We start from the raw sequence: 18547 nt of genomic DNA, 5'->3' as shown, positions 1-18547 counted from the left end.
CACACACACACACACATACATACACACTCCTCCTCTGCTCTTGGGGCCACCAACCAGCCATCAGTGACAGTACAACTGTTCCCTTAGCTCTCTCTCACTGTGGTAATTCCCTTTGCTGTGACATTCAATTTTTGCAGTGCCAGCCAGTCGTGACTGGTTGTGGCATCTTCGAACAAAACACATTTGGATTCTGTTGTAAAGTCTCGTGGTTACATTGCAGTTCTAAAAATAGAACTACCTTGTATCATCTGGTATTTTCAGATGACTGGTGACACCAGTCCTCTCTTCTCTGGAAATAACAGAGGTGGGTCTTAAAATTCTGTTACCTAAGCAGCCCAAGTTCCCGGCAGGCTTGGGTTCGACTGTATGCACTCAACTCTTTGCTCCCAAAGTGCTGCTTTTTTTTTAACCTGTCTCTAGCAACATCCCTTCGCTATTGTCTTGATGCTTGCTTTTAAGTTTTATTCAATTTAATTATAGGTGTGTGTTCTTGTATGTGCGGGCACATATATTAGAACAGGTGTGTGTGCACACATACATGAGTGTGGAGACCTGAGGACAGCTTCGAGAGCTGTTCTTCAGCTGCTCTTACCTAGTTCTCTTTCTGTAACAGTTTTCCAAGCACTCAAGCTTGTCTGGTATGTTAGGGTGGCCGGCCAGCAAGCCCAGCTGATCTCACAAGTGTATCCCACCATGCCTGGCTATTTGTTTTAAACATGGATTCTGAACTTGAGTTCCTGTCCTCATGCTCACAAGAAAACACGCTTACTGTTGGTCTAACTCCCCAGCCCAAATGTGTGGTTCCATAAACCAGATTAACAAGGTGTAGGACATGAATCTGTCTTCTCGCTTTCGCCAGCTTTTACTTTACTCATATGCAAGTGATATGCTCAAATTGTATCTGAAAGGCAAATGGGAATAAATAAGAGAAGACCTTGCACTGAGGATGTAAAGTGCCTCTCACACAACTAGCAAGTTTTTTAATTTTATAGGCTAGCTGTAAGCATACCATAGACATGTCAATGACAAAATTTCTTACTCTGGTTATGCAGTTATGACTTCTGCATAAGGTCATAAGGTCTTGTGAAATGAAAAGGAGACTCAGCTACAGAAAGCCAAGGAGTACATTTTGTCTTGAGCTTATTTTCATTCAAACCATACTCTTTGCCCCTTCACCCTGAGTGTGTGTGTGTGTGTGTGTGTGTGTGTGTGTGAGCTGTGAGCACACATGCTTGGATGGAGAACCCAAATAATAATAAATAGAATTCAAATTATTTTTTAAAGACTTTGAGCAACTCTAAGCAATATGGTTGCTTGCACAAGACCATACCGGTGGATATGTCAATGTGGATGAAGGAAAGGGTCACAAAGCCCCACCACTAGTTGAAGAGCTACAGGCAGTCAATGGCTATTGGCTGAGGGAGACTGGTTTCTTCAGGGACCAGCATCTTGATATGTTGCCTGAGCATAAGTGATCAGCATTCACTGAACATATGCACATACCGGCATTTGTGATTGGATCCAGTAGATGTGTGTGTGTGTGTGTGTGTGTGTGTGTGTGTGTGTGTGTGTGTGCGTGCATGTGTGTGTTGTGAGTATGTGAGCGTGTATGTGTACATATGTATGTGAGAGAGTATATGTGAGAGTATGTGTGTACATATGTATGTATGTGTGAGTGTGTATATGTGTATAGAAACATATATGTGTGTATTTATGTGTGTGTGTGTGAGAGAGAGAGAGAGTAGGGATGTAGGTGAGTATGAGTGTGTGTACATATGCATGTGAGGGAGTGTAATTGTGAGCTTGTGTACATATGTGTATATGAATGAATTATGTATGTGTGGATACATATGTGTGAGTGAGTGTGTACGTATATATGTATGTGTGAGTGTGTAGATGTGTGTATATGTGTGTACTTATGAGCATGGGTATGTGTACATATGTGTGTGAGTGTATGTATATATGTGTGTGTGCACACGTGTTTGTAATTATAGAAAAGGCATGAGTTGAAAGGGGAATATATGAGGGTAGGAGGCATTAGATGGGGAGAGGTGGGAGGAAAAATACTACAATACAGTGTACCCACATGAGAAACTCTAAAATAAGTGGCTCATGGATTGCAAGACTCATCTACTACCAATCTAAAACCAGGTATGAGATCAGGTATGAGACGGGATAGCTCTAACCTGAGTAGATCTCTTCCCTTTTGACCAGATCCACAGCTCAGGGGCTTGTGTGGACAGTGTTTGTACAAGATAAATGGCATTCTCTAGAATGTAAGAGAAACCAACCGTTTCTCTTTTGTGATTCTTCACACTTAAATGACAAGCTCTGATGCACTTTTAGATTCTGACTTCTCTGTACTTTGTTTATGTCTTCTCAAAGGGACCTTCTTCTTCGGCTTTTTCTAATCAAGGAACTAAATTGATATCTTAGCCAGAGGGGGATCTGAGGAAGATTGCAAGCATTATACTGTACTCTGTTGAGCAGGTTTAGAATAGTTTATAATACATTATCATAAAGCAGATTGACATGAATAGTATAATTGCTGCATGACTAATCTCAGAACGAGTGAGACCTTCCAAGGCCTTTTCACTGTAAACAATCATTACGAGCTCACTACAAAAAACAAATACCCCCTGGGAATTAAAGAGAAGAGAAGACAAATCTCACCTTTCTGTAGTTTATATTTCTCAGTATCAACATGAGCTAGCTAAAGGATGAAAGATGCTGGCCAGTCCACGTATAGGGATAGAGTTGGACACAGGCAGTAGTTGTTGATGCAGTAAGCCTACCGAAAGGATTGTGCATGTAACAAAGCGTTGGTAATGGCAGTCTCCATTACCATCACAATACCTAGCACCCAGATTCTGTTGCTCTGTCTTTTAACCTTATTCTAATGTAAAGAGTATCTTAGCCCTATTAAGACCCCAGGATGGTACTAGATGAAAGGAATAATGCTGACTCAATTTTACATGTGAGAAACAGACTCAGAGAGATTAAGAAAATGACCTAGGCAGATTTAAAAAAAAGTATTCATAAGCCACAATATGTCAATGGTAAAATGCAAAATAGGCACAGGCTCCCAGCTGCAGCTGTGCCTGGCGCCTCGTGACCGAGACCGAGTGAGCAGGAGCCTGGTAATTGGAGCTTCTGTTTTGTGCAGATGTTTTTCTTCACTTTTCTGCCACACATTCCCTCCAAAGCTAATTAATTCGGTATTAATTTGCAATTAATGATTGAAAAATAGAAAGCTTTTTTCAGCTCCTTTAGGCCAGAAACCGATTCTTGCTTTGTCTAGTTCTCGACATTTTTCTTGCTCATTTCCATGCGAGGTACAAGGAGAGCACACGAGGTCCCTGATTGGATGGAGGCTTTTTTTTTTTCTTCTCAGAGCTCTGAGTGTTTGGTGTTTGGAGATGTGCATTGTAAAACTCTAAGACAGAAATGGGACTTTCAGATTTTTGTGGCTACAAACAAAGTCTCCATTTCAGGGATGTGATGGACAGGATCCCTAACCACTGCCATTTTATGTGGCACAGGGAGAGAGAGTAAGGGGGCAGATGAAGTTAAGATAGCTCATTGGTGATCCTGGATTATTTGGGTGAGCCCACCATAATTCCAAAGGCACTTAAGATTGGAGTCAGGAAGGAGGGAAAGCTAATTTTGTAAAGACACAGAGATAAACTCTGCAACGTTGCTGGCCTGGGAGAAGGCAGAAGGCAAAGAAGTGTGGGCACCCACAGAGTGGGGAGAAGGAAGAAAGCAAATGCATCCTGGCAGCCCTCAGAAGATGCATAGCCCCAGAGACAGCAGCTCAAGCTTTCACCTCCAGAGCTGTTATAGCAAGACACAAGACTGTGACGATCTATTCTAGTAGCCAGAGACATTAACACAGTGGGACCCCTGCTCATATTCAGTGAGCATTGCCCTGAATCATAGTTCTTTTTAAGGCCTTTTAAGGAAAGTTGCTGTCCTACCTTCATGAAGAGCCCACATTAGACGTTAGCCAATACCCTTGATGAAGTGGCTAACACCTTTCCACAACATGAGATTGGTCCATGCTTGTTAGGTCAGCTAGCCTGTTTCCTCACAGGTTTCACTACCTGCCAATCTTAGCATCTTTTATGCTAATAGTTTCTATCAGCCACTCTGAGTCAGGAAAAACATGTGATTTCTGTTATATGGTGGCATGGCAGGACTGGTGTGAAGATGGAAAATGAGTCTTTTTTTCTTGTTTTGTTCGTGTGTGTGTGTGTGTGTGAGAGAGACAGAGACAGAGACAGAGACAGAGAGATTGTGTGTCTATATATATGTATGTGTTTGTGTGACTGTGCGTGTCTATGTATGTGTATCTGAGTGTGTATGGCTATGGGTGACGGTATGTTCCCTACAAAAATCTCAAAGGAGGCTTTCTCGTGAGACTTGATGCTCATGTATCTCTAGGAGCTACAGTATGGTGGGCCAATGCTTGTACACAATGTGTAAGAGATTAAATCAGAGTGACAAGCATTCTCATTTCTTCAAACATTAATCGTTTTATGAATTCAGAATTTTTCTAGTCATTTGGAAAATTATTTTTGCAGCCAGTTTTTACCCTACCACTCTAAGGAAAACCCACAAGTAAACCCTCATTTTTTTCAGTGGGTATTGGAGCTTCCTACTAAACTTTCTTCCATCCCCCCTCCTCCTCTTCTCCCTCCTCTTCCTCCTCCTCCTCTTCCTCTTCCTTACTTTTCTGTGCATCCTCACAAGCATTTGTTGTTCATATGTCTTTTTTGGTGACCCTCCATCTAATCTGAGGGGAACAATGATTTGTGCTTTGGGTGTGTTTCTCTGATGCTTGCTGAGACTGAAGACTTTTGTTAGCCATTCCTCGTTCTCCTTGGAGCAGTGTCAGTTCAGATTCTTTGCCTATTTTGTGATTAGATTGTTTTGGGTTTTTTTTTTTTTCCTTACTGTTCAGACGTATTTGGTTTCTTATCTGTTCTGGACCCTGATACCTTGTCAGATAAATAGTTTGAAAATGCTTTCCCTATCATTTAGCTGATCTGTAACTTTTTTGATTATTCCCTTCACTGTGCAGAAAGTTATTAATTTTCTCAACCCAATTATCTATTTGTATTTTTGCTGCCTGTGTTTTGGGGATCCTTAAAAACAAACACTGTGCCTGAGGAAACAGATCAACAGCTAAATCATTCACCATGCAAGGCTAGTGGCATGAATCTGATCCCAGGAATGCATGTGAAAAGCTGGATGCAGAGGCACGCATCTGTAATCTCAGCATTGCTACTGAAAGATGCATCTCCTGCAGGGAGATGGGAGGTGGAGCTTGAAGCTCATGGGCCAGCTAGCATTGCATACAGCAGCAAAAGCAATACAAGGGATCAAGGTGGGGGACCTTGGAGTAATGGGAGATAGACATGACCAACATACAATATACATACAATATGTGTGTGTGTGTGTGTGTGTGTGTGTGTAATATGCAAAAATTAATATCTCCAGGTCCCATCCCACCTTTCTCAGGAAACACACAGAGCAGGCTGTTTAGGTAGCAAGTGGACTGACTGCCTTGGGAAATAGTCAAGAGAGGATTTGAATCCAAAAGAAGCTCCCAATGAGTGGTGTCAACAGCCACAAGGAGGAAATGGGATAAGATTTGGGGAGCTACACACAGGAAACAATAGTGAAGTTAAAGTCAAGTATATCCCCTTCCCAGGGGAACCTGCAACATTTTACCTACCAGGACTTTCCAGTTGCCCTAACCCATGATTGCTATAAACATCTCATGCTTCCCTACTATGGTGAGGAATGTTAACTGAAGGTATCTTGTTTCTGTTCCACTATTGTTTCTTGAGTGTGTGTGTGTGTGTGTGTGTGTGTGTGTGTGTGTGTGTGTTGGGGGTGGGGAAAAACAGTTACCTTTTCAGTTTAAATAGAACCAGAACAAGAGGAATGACATCTGGAGCTGTCACAGATCCCAAGACACTCTTGCCTACTCAGGTATCATCATCTGGGAATCACATGTTTGAAGATCTTGGAGAAGATGGGTGTGGGAGAGAGGGGCATGATGTGGTGTGGAGGATTGAGAATAAATTGATACATTGGACTGTTGGTTCTGGTTCCTCATGCCTTCGCAATGGAATTATTCTTAACACAGTCTTGTAATTTTTCTCACAGCAAGGGGAGGGTACTTCCCTACTCTCAGCCTTTAGGCTGGCTAGTGGAAGGGTAGACCCTGGCCGATGCTTACAATGTTTTGTAGGGTTACACAAGTGAATACATCCCTTAGCTTAAGACAATTCAAATTTGGAATGATCTTTACTCTGAGTGATGTGGGTGAGCATCCTATAGAAACTGTACTTTGAATATTGACCTCTTCCTTGGTTGTCAATGTGCAGTGAGGTCTTTCTCAAGTAGTTGGGTTGTAGCGATAAGCTATGATTGGCTCCAAGTCACTCAGCCATGACAGAAAACATCACTGCTACCCAGTGTACTATCAGTATGATATTATGCTGGGTATATTAAATGCACTTTTGACTTACAGTTGGTTTATTACGACCTGACCCATCTTCAGTTAAGGATCACCTGTCTATATAGTACAGTAGGTCTGAGCCCAGATCCACAGCAAAGGACAGCTTACCTGAAGCCAAAAGCAGCCATACACACAGCAACACGCAAGCATTTGCATAAGAAGTAAACATGCTTTGTATTGTAATCTGTGGCACCTCGATTGCATGGTTCTTATCCTGTGATGTGTTCAAATCTCCCTCCTCCAAGTCTCAGTCCATTGCATTCTCAGGTTTTACATTCTCCTAACTCATTTCTATGCTGAATTCTCCCATCTGACACTGCACATTAAAATTACGAATTCCTGCACGGAATGACAAATTTAAACAGAATTTTAAACACTGTATTTTTTAAAAGATTACACCTACTGTTATCTATATGCCCACGTTCTATTTATATATATAATATACATTTATATTCTATTTCTGGTATGGAAAGATTATTTTTGCAATAGTGGGGTAGTTATTTTTATATTGTGCCATTGAAAGAGCACACATGTACAAGCCTCATAAGCAATTTCATGCACTGCCAAATTCCCCTGCCTCTGCCCACACACCTCCCAATGCAACCCTGAATCCTCTCACCCACGTCAGCAAAAACAATCAAAGGTTATGCTTCTAGTCACTACTGTCTAACAGTCTCTCCATTACAGTGCCAGTTAACCAAAATGTCAAGATATTTACTCATGATTCCTGAGGTTTATTTTAAGTCTAGACTGAGGGTGAGGTAGGTGTGGGTTAATTTAGCCTGAAAAGCACCATTTAAAGTGAGGGTAATGTAATAAGATGGCTGACAATAATAAGATTTTTCAAGAAAAGGCGGTTTGAGGATGAAGCAAGGTACAAACGCTAGTGTGCAGTGCTACCTGGTCTGGATTTATGATTATAGAATGAATTTGCCTTACAGAACTGAACATATCACTTCTTTAATGACAAGCCAGGGCTCTGATCCTTCTCTGCCACCTCCCACTACACCCAGGGTCCTTGGGGAAATCAGAACAAGTTGAGCTGTGAGCATGGAGGGCATAAGGACTCTTCAGCAACGCTGGCTGATGTCCGCTCTGCAGCTACTCTCCCACTTGCCTTTGCAACGCACCACGCTGCCTTCCTTTAAACCTGTTAACAGTTTAGCTCTTCACTGTTCACACTGGTAAAGAGCCCACGTCCAAAGGAAATACAGAACAAGATGAAGGAACAATCCCTTCCTTCTGAGATTCAGCGAGATGCACACTCAATAGCCATATCGGACAGGCTCTGAATCACCGTGTTTTCAAAACATTAGTTATTCTGACAACAGAGTTCCATGAAGCCAGCTTTTATTCATTGCATCAAAGTCAAATAGAGATTTCCCAAAACACATTCTGATCCTGGGGAGTAAATAACTATTGCCTTGTTTCAGGCATATTAGAGTTTTCTGTGGAGATGCCTAAATATTTTGATTAATTTCAAAGTAGATGAACTGATGTGTAGGTATTTACCGTATCAAAGTGTTCTTCTGACTGATTCAGTTTCGTAAATGCAACAGAAAAAAGTTGGATTTTCATCTTAAGTAGCAATCTGAAAATGGTGCTTCAGTACTCAGAGGCTTCCGGGCTCAGATTTAAATACCAGAGTGATCAATGCAGTGGGTGTGAGTGAAGACCTTGCTCTGCATTTAACAGCCATGCCAAATGTAAACCCATCGCCGTGGCTCCTGGGTACCTGATTACCACAGACAAGGTCAGTGCCTATCTGAATGGCAATCCATGTTCTTTGGCCCCATACGGTCTCATCTCATCTCCAAAGCATACGTCTGGGAGAGAGAGATCATTAGTGCTAATTGCTGGTGTGGCTGAGAATGAAATTTCCTTTGCAGTTGCTTATAAAGACCTAAGAATAACTCATCCTTTTTTTGAACTGAGTCTTATCCTTTGGGGTCAGAATTTCTGCACATTGAGCTATTTTTAGGTGTGGTTTCTAAAAGGCAGCTGTAATTCAAAGTGCCACCGGGCGTGTCAGCAGACAGATCTAGTTTGTGCCCCTCATCTCTAGACTCTTAGAGCAGTGGCACAGAGGTATTTGTGACAGTGCTGTGTTTTGAATCTCAGAAGTGACCCAGAGATACATAAAGTAAAGGCATGGTTCCCTGTAAGGTCTGTTGAGAGACAGTGTACCCTTTCAGGGGTTGGACTTAGTCATTGTACTCTTGAACGGAATAGTGGAACCCTAGTCCCTTCTCTTCTTTCTCCTTTACTCTTTAGCCACGGGGTAAACACTGTTACATGGCCCAGTGGCATGCAGCTGCCATGATGGGATACATCATTATGGGCCAAAACAGCAACGAAGCCAACCAGTCATGGACTGATCGCTTTGAAACTGTGAGCCAAAACAACGTCTTGTCTTTAAAAGCTGATTCTCTCTAGGGGGTTTGTTCATAGTTGCGGGAAACTGCCTGCTATAGCCACACAATGCTGGGTGGTTCACACCCATGCTAGACCTGCCCAGTGAGATTACACCCCCCCTTGAGTTTTATATTTGAAACCTTAGTGCAAAGCTCTGAACAACCACTGCGAACAAAGGTTCCTTGATAATGAGCTTCTGTAAGATTTCAGAGGCCTCTGTGACATATGTAATTCTGACCTAAAAACCAGAGAGTGGATCTCTAAGGATGCATCGTCCTGTTTAGCCATTGACAGGAAAGACGTTGGAGATGAGGAACAGTTAGACCCAGCCTGACAGAGAAGTGAAAATTCTCTTTAAGTGCCTAAAGGTTTCAAGATCCAAGACACAGTCAGTACATGTCAGACGGTAGTTCTCAGTTTGGGTCACTATTATTTCTTAAGAATTTTTCCAAGCACATGAGAGCCAGAAGACCTGGACCTCTCCCCTCAGTGCCTGACAAGTCGCTACTCTTTTCCTGGAAAAGAACCCACGCGGCTTCTCTTATCTTTAAGGCACAAACCTGGTCTTGCCTAGCAACAGTAGTAGACACGGTAACTGGGAGGGAAGCTTTAGGGTACATTTCCAAGCCCATGTCCAGTTTTCAAATGTTTTTGCCCAAGAAATGAAGGACTTTAAGGGGTTTTGGTCAGGTAGTCACGTGGACAGGTTTTCTCCTGGTCTCTCACTGCTCAGGTATACTGAGCAGGCCTTACTTAGCTTGCTGCCTCACCAAGGGAATACAGCAGCTGGTCAGAAAGCAGAAATTGTCAGCAACCACTTTTTGTGTCTGTGTTTTAAAATGGGGAACTCAGAGCTGGGGGGCATGGGGGAGGGAGACATCAAGACAAAATGTGTGGGAGGTGCATAGGTTAAAAAAGGATTCATTTCTTCTACTCCCTGCCTAGAATAGAAGTCTCAAGGTCAGAGGGAAGGAGTTTGAAGGGGAGGCAAGAAGAACCCACACAATGATGGGCCCAAGAACCCTGGTTTCCTTCTTTCTGGGAAGGTTCCCCAAAGAGATGGCTTTATCATGAGTCAGGCACATTAGTCAATTGCTTTATGAGGAATATTATCTACGAAGGGAAGGGAAGGGAATTCCCAGTCCCCCCCAGTTCACTGTCCAAGGCACTTGAACAGTGTAAGGCCTTCCAGGGCCTTTAAAGATCCAAAAGTGACCTGACATTGTTAACCATAGCCCTCTAACACCAGTTACGTCCAATTGAGTTAAAGGAAATATGACAGCCAATTTCCTAGCTCAAGATAGTGTATGGACTTGAAATCCACTATGTATTTGAAGCTTCCATAACAAGATCATTAAAAAATGGTCAAATGCTACCTTTATTATAGTCGGTAGTGATAATATTAGTAAATTTAAAGTCAACTGAAAGCCCAAATGTTATTTTTTACTATATAATTGTCAGTTCACATGAATGTAATTATATCCAGATGGAAAATAATGTTGGTTAAGCTCATTCTTCCTTAAAAATATTATTAAAAATTCTCACTAAAGTCAAAGAAAAGAGATAAGGAATATCTTGGCCATAGACAATTTCTTGGCAAAGTAAAGAAAAATATAAGCGACCCTGTTAAACTTTCCACCTGACTGGATTTTCCCATCTATTCCAGCTCTGCCGTGTTGCCTCTGAGCCTCAACGAAGACAACTAATCTTTTAATTGCACATCATTTAATTGCAACATCATTTGACTTCAACTCATAAGTTTACTTTCCTAATGCCTTTTGCTATTACCGCCACCTTCCGTATTTTTCTATCTTCCTGTCTGGGGAAACTTCTTGTTTTTAGAACATTCTTTCTTTCTGTCTGTCTGTCTGTCTGTCTGTCTGTTCTTCTGCATCCTGGTAGCTGAGGACCTCAGCAGAAATGAAAATAATCCTACATCATTCAGCATCCCCCTCCCGGGAAAACTCAGTCGCTGAGGGAAGTTCTACAGCTATCTAAGCTAATGACTGCCAGATCTACATTTCCAGTCCAGAGCCCTCAGTGTCACATCCATAGACTCCTTCACCTACATCATTAACATGGTTCATTCAGAAGGCTCTAAAATCATGATTTGAGTTCTTTAACTCCATCTAACAACCCTTGGGTTTCCTGGTTTAATGAAAAATATTACTGGTTTTTGGCTCCGACTTGCTCAAGTCTCTGCTTCATTCTCTCTAAGATGTTTGCTTCCAGCCTCCATTCAATAGTAAGTGACCACATGGCTATGTCTCTGACAAAAAAAGGAAAAATAAGATAAGCAATATGTTTTTGCCCAATCCATGTTAAGCAACACATCCACTCACATATTTGATGAATGAATAAGTCACTTCCATGACCTCTGGGCTTAATAATCTTCATCAAAAAAGGAACATGCTGGAAAGGTTTATATCTAATAACTAGCACCTACCTCTTGTGCTCATTCCTTCCCCTTTTCATACTATTAACAGCCTATTTAATAGTCCACCTAAGGTAAATATAAAATTCATAAAAATCCATTTAAATAGGTACATTCTTTGTGTTGTAATCAGAATAAAGATGAAACTGTGTTGTCAGGACACTACTTCACACTGTGTGACTCCTCCTAGATTCTTATTTGTGGCTGTGAAACCACACCTGCCCTTTGCTCCATCTGCAGCCTTTGGCTATTTTAGACAAACGTGGCTGGTAGACACTAACTTAGGTAACTCTCTTCTGCTAATATGGACTCACTTGGTTGGCTGGCTGGTTTTCAGATTCCTCTAGATATGTTTCATATTCCCTTGCAATTAAAGATTCTTCTCTTTGACCAAGAAATAAAACACTACACTGACCCAATAATTTAGGGTTATTTTCTCTTAACATTTTGTATTAGTCAAGGTTCTCTAGAGTCACAGAACTTATAGAGTCACAGTCTCTATATAGTAAGGGAATTTGTTGATGACTTACAGTCTGTAGTCCAACTCCCAACAATGGTCAGCAGCAGCTGTGAATGGAAGTCCAAGAATCTAGCAATTGCTCAGTAGCACAAGGCAAGCAGGTGAAGAAGAGGGGGGAGCAAATCTTCCTTCTTACAATGACCTTATTTAGGTCTCTAGCAAAAGTTGTAGCCCAGATTAAAGGTGTGTGCCACCACACCTTTAATCCCAGATGACCTTAAACTCAGAGATCTCCCTGTCTTAATCTTCTGGAATTCACAGCCACTATGCCTCAAAATCTCCATACCAAGATACAGGTCAGAAACTTGTATCTCCAGCCTCCAGATTAGGATCACTGGTGAGCCTTCCAGTTCTGGATTGTAGTTCATTCCAGTTATAGTCAAGTTGATAACCAGGAATAGCCATTACACATTTCCTTAATTAGATAGTCCTGATTTTCTTACCTTAATTGTGACTTTGAGAATACATTTTCATTGTTTGTATTTTTTGCAAACTTCTACCCTCTGAGTTTTGCCTTCTCTTACTCAGCTTTTCCATGTTCCTGTTTCTCTCTAGATTTTCCTCCATGTCCAACATAATGGTTGCTTCATTTTAAAATCTACTGTAAAAAGTCAGTGATCACTCTGACATTCATCAGACACTTCTATGCATTTCATTTGATGTTGCCATTTCACAGCAACCCACCACAGCAGATAGCACTGAGATCCCTTTGTTAGACATGAGAAATGAGACTTTATCCCTGTGTCACAGAGCTACTAAACTGCAGATCAAGGGCTAAACCCAAGCCTGGATGACTGAAACCCCAAGTTCCAATACCCACGTTTAATCTTCTTTCCTATGAAAAGTGCCATGGGACTGAGTAACTGAGAAGTCTCCGCAGGCACAGAAGGAGCCAATTGGCATGCATTCTTTGCTTGAACAAGGATATAGGCATTTATCATGTGCTGTTTGTTTGTTTGCTTTAATTTTTGCTTTCAGAGGACACTTATAGTGAAATATCTCTCTATCTTCATGAAATATATTTTTGTGTGAATGTGTGTGTCAAAGATTTTCAAGTCCAATAAATCCAGGTCTGTGTTTGAATCGGCCTTTTAGAATCTGTTATCCCTGTCGTGCGATTTTGAGCTTTTACCACAGATACCCAGACCTGGAGTAGGTAAACAGTTTATATCTCTCTCTGAATAATAATAATGTGAGCTTGGTGACAGTAGCAGTGGGCAGTGCCTGGAGTGGACAGCTGGGGAGAAGTGCCAAGATGCACCGCATGCAGAAAGCACAGTGAAACATGCCGTGATCCTCAGGTGAGGATGACTAAACAGCAGCAGCAGCTCTTGGGAGACTGTTGGAAAAGTGACCTGGGGGACCATACCAGACCATGTGACTGGGAACTCTGGGGCAGGGCACAGGAATCTGTAGACCAGTGAACCAAGCCTGCATGTGTCCTTGAGCATACTGAAGATCCAGACACTCTGCTCTCTCCTGAAGCCAATACCGGTCACTCAGCACTAGATGAGCATCCCCAAATGGAACACATGAACCTCAGGTCATCAGAGTGTCTCACATCTAAAGGGAAGTGAACATCTTAACTGTTTTCATTATGCCAATTTTTAAATACAACCTCAAACAAAAATTAGAATTAGAATTAGAATATTAGCAGAATATTGTCTAGATGCACATATTTTGAAATAAAATGATCACTTGCATATTCTTCATCAGCTAAGACCCATTAATTCAACCTATATTAGTTTGTTTATATTTGGGTCTGTGTCTTATATTTTTACCCCATTAATTTAGTGGATGAAATATGAGTCAGAATTAAGAATAGAAATGTGTATGATAATGCATATCTGTAATTTTAATACCCAGGAACTTGTTTAAGGTCAGCCTTGGCTACCTCATTATATCTTGTCTCAAACATAAGAAAGAAAGAAAGAAAGAAAGAAAGAAAGAAAGAAAGAAAGAAAGAGAGAGAGAGAGAGAGAGAGAGAGAGAGAGAGAGAGAGAGANGGAAGGAAGGAAGGAAGGAAGGAAGAAAGAAAGAAAGAAAGAAAGAAAGAAAGAAAGAAAGAAAGAAAGAAAGAAAGAAAGAAAGAAAGAAAAAGAAAGAAAGAGGGAAGGAGAGAGGGAGGGCGAGAGGGAGGGAGGGAGAGTCTTGTAGACCTGTGTGATGGTTTGTGCTTTCACTCATTCCCAAACTCATCTATTTTATGTGGCATCTTCTCACAGGTAAGGCTAAGATCCCTGAGGTAGGTGAAATGGAGGTGCCATGCAGACAAATTTAGTTCAAGTAAACCAGTCCAATCTAAACTTCTAAGGTGTGTCCCAAAGCTTCCTTTATTCTCCCAAAGGACTGTAGCCATAGAAAGAGAGGAAAGACAACAAAAATGGAAGTAGACCTGTCCTTTCGTGTTTGTTAATGGTACCGCAGAAGTAGTATTTGGTGGGATGGGCTATTGCCCAAGCCATTCTGGTAACAGTCATCTAGTAAGAAGAAATATCCAGATAACAGAAAATGCTTTCAAATTTTCACAAGAGACTTTAATATACATGCTTGTATATAAATACAGTTGAGAACTTGGAAGGAATTGTGTAATTCCAACACTGAGATGAGAGAGTTGGAGCTCAGGGCTATCCTTAGATACAGCCACATTTCTGACTAACCTTGGAATTCATAAGAATACTCTGCTTCAAGAAAGAATGGGATACCCAACCCTTCTTTGCTTGTGGAGCATCGTTTCCTAGAAACCTAGGTGGAGCTACCCTGTCTTACAAGGGCTGGAAGCAAAGTGGAAGACAGTGGCAGTCTTCAACCATTCTCAGGTCAAAACCAAATGACCGTGAGTCTTACTACTTCTGTAGTTTCTAGGGTTATACAAACAAATAGACTTAGTACTTAGAATTAACATTAGGGCACTGTTTTCTTTATGATAGACACAATTTTGATCTCCTGGTCAGTGTAATACATTACCTGACAGAACAACTTAAAGGAGAAAGGATTTACTTTGGCTCATATTCAAAAGTTCCATTCTATCACAGTAAGAAAGGTGTGGCAATAGGTGCATGAAGTGGAGCGTCTTCACATCCTGGGTGATAAGGCTTCAGGCCAGAACCTTGGGCAGATATGACCTTCAAAGGTCTGTCTCTAAAGATCTAGTTCCTACCACTATGCCCCACCTACTAGAGGTATTGCAGCCTTCAAACTAGCATTACAATCTGGGAGGCCAAATATTCAAAACATGAGCTTATGCAAAACATTCCAGATTAAACCCCAGCATTCTTCTTTCGCATGCTAAAAGCTCATGGTCATTTTACATTGCAGGAAAAGCATTTTGTCCAACTGTGAGAGTCCAGACAATATTAACAACTTCTACATCATTTAAACGGTGAAAAGTCTCTACGGAAATTCAAGGTTATCACTTAGCTGGGAGCCACTGTAAAATGAAAAATAAAATTACACGCTTCAAATACTCAATGGCACAAAGTAAATATTCCCTTTCCAAAAATGGAAGAATGAAGAGATATCAAAGAAATATTTAACCAAATATAAGATCAAAGCCCAGCAAGTCAAACATTAAATCCTGCAATTCTATGTTCAGCGTCTGTAGTGTGTAGGAGCATGATGCAAGTTCAAATGGGCTCAGTCTTCCCCCTAAGGCCCTGCTGCCTGAAGCGCACATTGGTTTTCTCTCAGGCTTGCCCCATTCAGTGCCTCCCACTTTCCTCTGAAGATATTCCTTATCCCTGGCATCTTCAGTACTCTAGAGTTTCCATTGCAATTTGGCTTCACTTTTACCTTCTCATGCATCAGTCCCCCAGAGCAACCCTCAAAGAGTCATCACCTACTACATTTTGCCCAGCCTCCCTGTCCTTTCTCTGAAACATTGGCACCACGCTGGCTTCATGACTCCATAACGGTTACATTTGTATACCTTGCAATAGGCACCACTTGAAGGTGACACGTTGCCCCTTCTCTTCACAAAGGAGGATTCCCATTTACCAGTGCTGCAGAAGTCTCTGATTTCCTGCAGGCTGAACCCAGAAGAGGTTTCCTATTAGCCTTTTATGAATGGGGCCCTGCGTGCTCTCTCTTTTCAGGCCCTCTTCATTCAGGCTTTTTCCGTTCAAATGAATTTGTGATTTGATACCCTGGAACTTTCTGTGGTGGTTCCCAAGAAGTGCCTTTTCTATTGGCCCAGTGTGACGTATATGGTTTCCATAAGTGGTGGTAATCATTTTTAACAACTAGAGTTACTTTTCCTATAACTTTTTTTTGTTTGGTTTTTTTTTTTTGTTTTGTTTTTCGAGACAGGGTTTCTCTGTATAGCCCTGGCTGTCCTGGAGCTCACTTTGTAGACCAGGCTGGCGTTGAACTCAGAAATCCACCTGCCTCTGCCTCCCGAGTGCTGGGATTAAAGGCGTGTGCCACCACGCCCGGCTGCCTATAACTTTTTAACACTAAAATCCCTTTATAATCACATAACTAGTTTAAGGAAGTCCTCAAGCTCCTGTAAATCTCAGTGAATAGCTATACATTAGAATAGCCATTCTGAAGCAATGGGCTTCACCTAAGGTCTCACACTTGCTCTGTCAATTACATTTCTATTCACCCATCCACTGTGAAAACGGAAAAAAACTACGAGGTAGTTGAAACTAGAGGGGAAACATTTTACATCCTCTTAGAGTCTACTCTCCTTTTGCCGACACTCATCTTTCCACATCATCTCCTCTTACCTTCTCTTGATCTTCTCTCTAAGATGTGTACATGTCTAAACTTACACTTGTTCACATATATAATTATAGGCTAGAACTGGCCTCTGAGGGAGAGCATGCAGGATTTTTCTTTCTGAGTTTAGGTTACTTTACTTAGTATACTTTCCAAGTGCACCTATTTTTTTTTCTGAAATTTTTATGATTTTGTTTTTACCTTACAGCTGAATAATATTCTATTTCTATGTGTATCATATTTTCATTATTCATTCACCAGTTGACAGATACCTACTTGGCTATCATTTTACATGCAATCCCTTCGATGAACTACATCCATCTATCTGCTCTGGATTTTTTGTTCAATCTTGCGGTTAAGATAGTGAAAGGCAGTGAAGAGTGACCTCATCAAAGCCTGAGTGTCATGCTTTGTTAAAATGTCATCTCCCAAGTAAATTAACCCCTTACCTTTGAATTTAGACCTACTGAAATCTTGAGAGCATGGGCAAAGTACACCCCAACTCCTCATCTAAATGTAATATTACTGGATGCTACCCCAGTGCTGGAACGAGCCCTTTTCTCCAGTGGGAGAAAATGCACCTGGCCATTGCTCTTTGCCTTCCTATTAACACAGTCATCTTCAATGAAGCTCTACTCATACTGCTCTCTGGCTTCTTTACCAGGTGTCTCCAAAGTGTTCTGCATGCCCCCAACCAGTTCCAGAGGCAAAGAAACATGTGGTCCAGCTTATCAGATCATAGCAACAACTGCACTCCTCTGTCTGAAACACAAGGCAGGAAGGATCTACTCTAGCTTACATTCTCAGAGGCCTCAGCCCATCATAGCATGGAGCACTGTGGTGAGGATATCCCTATCTGGGGGGAGGGGGGGCATGAGGTAGACAGTTCAGATGATGTAACAGACTGGGGTGTAAGGGAAGCAACCTGGAACCAGGAGTGTGGATCATGTCTAAAGATCCACTCTAAGTGACCTACTGATACAAGCCTTCTAAGGACTCCACAACCTTCAAAAGATTGTCACCAGCTGGTGACCAATCAATCATTCCACATGTGAGTCTAGGGGTGGGACTTCGAAATCAAAGCATAACAATATGAAACTACATAATAATGAAGAAATCTGGGGGCAAAAACATCACCTCTGTGCATACAGTTCTTTAAATAAACCATCTTTGGCTAATACATTATAATCAGTAACCATAGCAGCATATGGATTTGAATACATGCTGCTAGATTCCATGTAACTGTCAAAATGTGAGGCTGCATTAATGTTGCTTTGTGTTATTTCTATTTCCCAGCAGGGGCAATTTGGTATGAAATTTGACTACTCTCTAAAACAGAACTGGAAATTTTTCTTTTGCATAAGTGTAAAAAAAAAAAAAAAAGAACACTAAACAAATTGAATTCCAGATTTGAAAGAGTTGGATCTAACATGTAGCAAATACTTCAAAGTTCTTTTTTTTCTTTCCTACCTGGACTAAAATATGTCATTCTTTCCAAACCATTGGAATGATAGGAATTCTTGCTACTGCTTTGTAAATAAACTAAAGATTAGAAATTTAAATAAATAGCCAAAAGCAATACTTCTGCTAGTGAGTGGTACACGCAGATCACAAGCACGGGTACCTACGTTTCACAGGGACATTCCAGATTCCAGTCAGATGCCTTCCTAGTATGTGTTAGTCATCCTCAGGGCCATTTTCAAAATAAGAGAACTGGTAGTCAGTTTCCTCTTATCATTTTTACCTGTGAGAAAATATAAGCTTGGAGTCACAAAGTGTCATCCAAGGCACAGAATTACGTAATGTCACAAATCCCAAACCAAGAGTTTCTAAATTATCCAAGAGTCTCTTTGCCTCTCCTGTGCCTGTGATGTTCCACCAAGGTCATTTGACACTTCTTATGTCACATGTAACTTCTGT

At 41.3% G+C, this 18547-nt stretch overlaps 1 pseudogene; it reads right to left on the bottom strand.

Moving 5' to 3' along the window:
* Positions 1-1509, bottom strand: part of LOC110302341 — a 126596-nt pseudogene extending 125087 nt beyond the window's left edge.
* Between the last annotated feature and the right edge of the window lie 17038 nt (positions 1510-18547).

The sequence above is a fragment of the Mus caroli genome, chromosome 9 (assembly GCF_900094665.2).
Source record: "Mus caroli chromosome 9, CAROLI_EIJ_v1.1, whole genome shotgun sequence".
Classification (NCBI taxonomy): Eukaryota; Metazoa; Chordata; class Mammalia; order Rodentia; family Muridae; genus Mus; species Mus caroli.
Note: the sequence above shows the minus strand (reverse complement) of the source record. Positions and strands in the feature narration are given on the sequence as shown.